Source organism: Canis aureus, chromosome 20 (genome assembly GCF_053574225.1).
Source record: "Canis aureus isolate CA01 chromosome 20, VMU_Caureus_v.1.0, whole genome shotgun sequence".
Classification (NCBI taxonomy): domain Eukaryota; kingdom Metazoa; phylum Chordata; class Mammalia; order Carnivora; family Canidae; genus Canis; species Canis aureus.
The window spans coordinates 32,150,132-32,157,062 of NC_135630.1; positions in this window are offsets into that span (position 1 = coordinate 32,150,132).

Consider the following 6,931-nt stretch of genomic DNA (forward strand, 5'->3'; position numbering starts at 1 on the left):
CTCTCATGTTCTGTCTCCCTCTCTGATATTTCCCACTCATTTTCTCTCCTTTGCCTTTATTCCCTTTCACTACTTTTTATATTCCCCATCTGAATGAAACCATATGTTTGTCCTTCTCCAATTGTATTGTCACAGATTTAATTAACATGTTTAATCAATACAACATACAATTTCATGATATTGCAGAGGCTGGCACAAAGCTGGCAAGTCCCTCTTCCTCTTTTTGCTGCTCTGATTTTTGTCATCATAAGGGAATGACTCCACTTGAAAATAAGGATGCTACCTCTACTCTCCATTTCTGAAAGCCTCCACTATAATCACACTGCTTATCAAGAAGCTAAAGCCAATGGTGATGCCTTTAGCTTTATCTCAGCTTCATTTTGTTCTTAAAGAATAAAAAGACAATCAATTCCTCCTCAGCTTCGTAAGTCTCTTTTGTACATCTCCCCAAAATGTCTCCCCCACTCTTCTTTGGAAATCTATTTTCCTATTGGTCTTTCAAAGACTCATTTCTTTATGGTGCAGTTCTTGGCCATTAAAAAACAAAACAAAACAAAAACAAGGTGGAGTCTATTCTAATATGAAGCTAGTTTATTTGTGCTTTTCCAACTACAAAAGCTTCCCATCTGTTGGTTGATTCACAGTAATAGCAATTTTCACCAACTGGATAGTTGTATCAGGCATGCAATTTTAGTAAAAGTTGTGGAATTTGGAAATTACCCCTGAAATAGCTGGAAGACCAAATGAAATATCCCAGAAATGTAGTAGCTTCTGGCAACTGTATTCATTCATGCTGCATTCATTTCCTGAACACATGTGCTAGACTCTGAACTGGGCTCCATGGGTGAGAAAATACAGTCTAAGGTTGAGCTCTGCCTTCCAGAAGGTTACAGCCAATTGAAAAGAGACTTGTGTACAGATTCCTGCAGTTCTAGAAGTGACAGATTCAAAGTCCAAGCAATAAATACTGCAGGGGTTTAAATGTGAGAAAGTTTAATAAACTGTGAATTGAAAAAAGAAATTATATCACCTGCAGCCTCTGTGCCCAGAAATTAATGACTTTATGAATCGGGGATGGGTCAACCAGCTTTAAACACTTTCCATTTGTCACCATAGTACATACTCCAGCTTAATTCCTCATGGATTGTGAGTTCCTTTTATTTTCTTAGAATATATATGGGCAGGTCATAATCCTGGGTCCTGGGATCAAGCCCCACATTGGGCTCCTTGCTTAGCAGGGAGTCTGCTTCTCTCTCTGCCCCTCTTCTTGCTTGTACTCTCTCTGTCTCATTCACTCTCTCTCTCAAAAAAAATAAATAAATAAATAAAATCTTTAAAATAAAAAAATAATAAAAAACAATATAGCTGGGCAACATTAGTTTTAATCTTTTATTTTGTCCTTTGAGCATATATTCATATATGAGCATTTGGAAAGATAGTTTGTAGTACATGAACAAAACCTGAAATAAATGAGAAAAAATTGGTGCCTCTGCCACTGAGGACTAGTAATCATTCTCCATGATTTCCAGACATGGACAGATTTCCAGTTGCAGAAGTTTTCCAACGTTTTCCCCAAAGGAGATAGAGTCTACATTTGGCATTCTGAACACATTTGCCCATAGAAGCAATATATTATCAGGGTTAACTTTCAGAACTGGATAACAAAACATGTTTATCTTCTTTTCCTTCTCTCCCATCTTTTGGTTAGATTGATAGAGAACTTGGTCATCATGCTTGTTCAATGTCATCCTGCCCATTCTAGTCACAGATCCCTGGTCAATGAGTCCACACCTGACTGGGGTTGGTTCAATCAAGGCTTGGTCAGGAAACCTTCTTCTGCACCTCTTATCCACAAGATAGGGATATGGTGATATATTGGCTCTCCTAGGTGAAGGATCCAATCACTGTTGTAACTAGAATTTCTTTTGAGTTTGATATAGAACATTTCAAATAAAGTGGATTTTTTTTTTTTTTTGAGGGGAAAGAACACTAGATTCTTCCATCCTTTGCTTAGGAATCTAGGTGAAATCTGATGATATGAGTTCTGCCTAAGCCCCAAGTCATGGCAATAATTTTTGCCAGATGTAAGAAACTCAATATTTGTAAGATAATAAGGTCAATAAAATTATATTCTTAATGGAAGGGGAACTCAAAATCAAGAAAGCCAATAACTATATGACCTCAAGTATGAATAGGAACAGAGGAATGGAACCATAATTCACAGCATCGAAGAATGTTCTCACTTCCCAGATGTTCAGATGTTCTGATGGTTAACTCTAGTCTTCTGCTGCCTTTTATAGTTAGGCAGCTGGGCTCAGGGTGGCAGAAAGACATGGAATCTATTAGTTTAATAATAACACCTGCAGATCATTTCCATCTGCATGATGTACATAGCTCTTTGAGTCAAAATGACTTCAAAAGAATTGCTTATTTATTTTTGTCATAGTCTCATCTTCTTCCAATGTTATGGTAATTCCAGTCGCTAACCCAGAAAACAAGGAGTAACCTTTGTCCAAAACAATGAATCTAGTTGGTCTCTCTTACTAATTGTTGCATCTGTTTCTTTATACTACCACTGCCCTTATCTTATCAAGCCTCTAGGTTGTTGTGCTAAACTTTTAATTTGTCCCTCCCTGTTTTTGTTGTTATTGCTGTTGTGCACATTCTCTGGAACCTCCAACAAAGTGACTTTTTTGTCATCAATGAAATCAAAATTGTATTTTAACTCACAGAGCTCTTATAATCTAAAAGTATATGAAGTCTACAGACTCATCTCCTCCACACTTGTCTCCCTGCCTCCCTGGCTATTTATCTCCACCAAAATCTGAGTTCCAGTCTACAACCTTGTTCAATGTTACATGGCAAATGAGGTGTAGAGAGCTTGGACACGAACTTGGTTCTGATGACTCCAGGACTCCTTATTATTACTTCCTTCACTTGCTTGCGAATTACTGGGAATTTTGCTATTGGGGTTGCCTCATTCCCCAGGGATTGTTTTCCAGGGGCTTCTCTTTGCCTCTCTCTTCTGTGTCTCAACCTTTTACTTGAAGAAGGCACCTCGGAGTGCCTCTCCTAAGTCATTCCTTCAAGGCAAGGCTATTTTATCTTGCTCACTGAAGTAGAAATTGGTACTTCCCACCATTCACCCCATGTCATCTTCTAGTGAGAGCACTTGTCATTACAATCACCTTAATAGCATTAAAAACCAGTCAGGCCATCGTATTCTTTAAACGAGTGCAATTTATGCTATAGCTGAAATAAAAATTAAAAAAGTCAATTATCTTAATGAGTTTCAGGTAGGGGGAAGAAAGGCATTGGAAAGGGCATGTCAAGGTGCTGTGGATGATGGAAACCAGACAAGTACTGCTCAACTGTGGTATCAGAGAGAGCCACTGTGTGTAAATATCTGGAGCAGAACAAACAGCGGTCCTACCAGGTAGTGCCTGAATTAATTGTCTCAGTGAAAGTAGTATGGGGGAGTGTGTGCGGGGTATATTGGGAAATTGAACACTGCATTAAAAGCTGCATCATCAGAGGAAGAGGAACTATTTGAAGGAGACAAAAGTAAGGAAGAAGCTGTAGATGTGAGGATGAATGAGGTGGTGCATACACATCCTGGTAAGGTCAGGCATCATTCAATGGCTATGGGTGCATCCTCTACACAATTTCAAGTTCAGAAGGAGACTTAGAAGTCATCTTAGCCCCTCTATCCCATGCAAACCACCTGTCTCAGAGATGTAACCCACCTTCTGTTTAAACACCCCATGGCATAGGAAGTCCAGTTCTTTAATTTTTAAGGAAAACTTTTAGAGAGTTTGGTTATTTTATCTCCTAACCCTAACCCAAAATATTCATATAGTTATTGCAAGCCAGCTGACAAGTTCTGTTATCTACTTTACGGAAAAATATAAAAAGCCAGAAATTAAAATAAGGAATACATTCACTCTTCTATATGTCATCTTCAAAAAGTGGACTTGAAAGTAATCAGGTTCCTCAAAAGTGGGTACATATCTCTGTACCAGGGGCACATCCCAAGATGGCATAGGGCACCCAAAGCCACATGAGTAATCTTCCCAATGCAATGCTTTCATTGAATGAGATGCTGGGTGAAGACTTTTTTTTTTAATTTTTAATTTTAAAAAGTTAGTGCTATGCATGCATCACCTAATTGGATAAAAATTTCATGTTGGTGCATATGGATTTTATAAAAGCTGGGTGAGCAGAAAACTTGTATGTGCAATAAATGATTGGAAAATTTAGGTTGTGGTCTTTTCTGTTATAACTATTTTCCTGAAGGTAAGTAATTTTATTTTTTAATTAAAACAGACATAAATATATTATTGAATAAAAGGAATATTTTACACATATACTAGAATAAAAAGTCTTTAACATAGTGTTTCAAATGTTTCTCAGACCTCTTTAAGTTATATCCAGAGACTCCTTCCATTGTAATGCATAGAGTAGTTGGAGAGGCACAGAAGTGATCCATCCCTAGTTCCCCCAGCTCAGTATAGCTTTCCAATTCCATATCTCCTATGATAATAAAGTTGACTTGTTTTTGTTACAAAAATCGACATTCTAGTTACTTCCAGTTTAGCAAGCGCAGTAAGTAAAAATCAGAGTCAAGGTCATATTGCTGATAAAATTGAGCTCTCTGCTTTTTCTAATTAATATTGTATTTTCACATGCATCTAAAAATTCTCAGTAAACAATATTTCTAATAGCTACATATTATTCTGTTAGAAATTTATACCATAATGTATTTAATAATCCTTTTATTGTTGAGAATTTAAGTTGCCTCAAGATATTTTCTGTTATAAACAATTTTCATAGTAATTTTTAAAATACATATTTGTTATTTTATATTACATTTTGAGGTATTGCATACTTATTTCCATGGAACATAAAACAAAAATAAAAAGAAAATGGAAACAAAATGCCTCTATGTTAAGGGTATATAAATGATTTTCATGGGTTTCCCTTTGATACAGATGCATGTTCCCATGTAAAGGATCCTTGGAAAGCAATCAGGTTAATTATGAGTCCCCCATAGTGGGTAATATTCAGATAACTGCTTAGCATCATGTTGCCTGGAAAGGCAGTTTTTGTCGGAAGCGTGGGCAATCTTTGGGCGGTGGGAGGAGGCTACTATGCATACTCTAAGCTTGATATTTGGCAGCTCTGAAGACCAAAACAACCTCATGCTTGATAATTCACTAAAAAAATCCCACAGAACTTACTGAAAGCTATAACCCTCACAGTTTCTGTTTAGTAAAGTAAAAGGATACAAATCAAAATTAGACAAAGAAAGACTTACATGGAACAGAGTCTGGAATTAGTGTGTGACTCTGACCAACAGAAATAAATCAATGTTAATTCGGTTACCAGAAGAGTAAAATAGGCTGCTTTGCATATGTTCAAAATAATTAGAATATGTTGTCTTCATCCTCAAGGACCTCCTGGAAACAGAAGAAAGTTTTTGAGAAGAAAAACATCTCAGAGAAAAGACATAAATACAGTAAGAGGTATTATTAGCACTAAAGATGCTCATGAGAAGTAAGAGGTACAGATGAGGGGTGACTAGCCCAGTTAACAGGTAAGGGGACCAGAAGACTTCACCTAGAAAGTGGACAGTCATAAAGAATTAGTCAGGATTAGATAGGTAGATAGATAGATACAGAGCTTGAAAAAAAAAATTCTTTTTTTTTTTTTTTTTTAATTTTTATTTATTTATGATAGTCAGAGAGAGAGAGAGAGAGAGAGAGAGAGGCGGAGACACAGGCAGAGGGAGAAGCAGGCTCCATGCACCGGGAGCCCGACATGGGATTCGATCCCGGGTCTCCAGGATCGCGCCCTGGGCCAAAGGCAGGCGCCAAACCGCTGCGCCACCCAGGGATCCCTTTTTTTTTTTTTTTTTTAAAGAAAAAAAAAAAAATTCTGAAAGAGCACATTGCATGTCTACACATGCACAATCCCATAAACAAAATGGTGTTTGTTAAAAATAATCACAGATAAGAACACCTAACTAACCTTTACTGAACATACAGTTATTGAACACATAATTGTATTGGTAGAAAAACAACGTTTTTTCTAATTTTTAATCAATTGCAATTGGATAATAATCACACTGGATATGACTAATGCAAGGTTCATACCCCTCAACGCTGAAGTTTGACAGCACCCAAACCAGTATCTGCCCTATTCAACAACACATTTCAATTGAACACACACTGAGATGTCAGGATGATATCAAATTACTACAAAAAGTTTTAAATGCTTCTTAAAAAAAATAAAAATTAAAATTAAAAAATAAAAATTAAAAAAATAAAAAAAATAAAAATAAATGCTTCTTAATTTCTTCACCTTTTCTAGAGCAGTAACTTACAAAACCGCACAAAGCCCCTTCACGGATGTGTGACCTGTGCAGTTGCACAGAACACATGTTTCTGAGGGCCACAAACTTATTTAAGTGTTCCGTCATCCCTAGCTTGAAATTCTTAATAATTGTTGAACAAGGGGCCTCTCATTTTCATTTGCACTGAGCACTGCAAACTATGTATCTGGTTCTGTCCACCAAACACACTTTGAATAGAACTGTATGAACACACTGGATTCTCACAAACATCTATGAGATAGTTACTATTATTATCTTCATTTTTAGCAGCAGAATGTGAAGCACAAGGTGGTTGAGATAAATACAGCGGGTAAGTAGATACATAGGTAGATCTGAAACCAGGCAGTCTGGCTTTAAAGCCCAGATTCTTAACCACATGCAAAATAAGGGAAGTTTGGGGAATTGCTAAATATACAGTGTTGCCAAAGTGGCGGAAGAAAAAGGGGGAAAAATCTCTTTAACAAATAAAAAGAGTTTTCCCTTCACAAGGAATAATGGTGCTATTTTGAAGACATAGGCATGTGGGCAGTGGAGCTG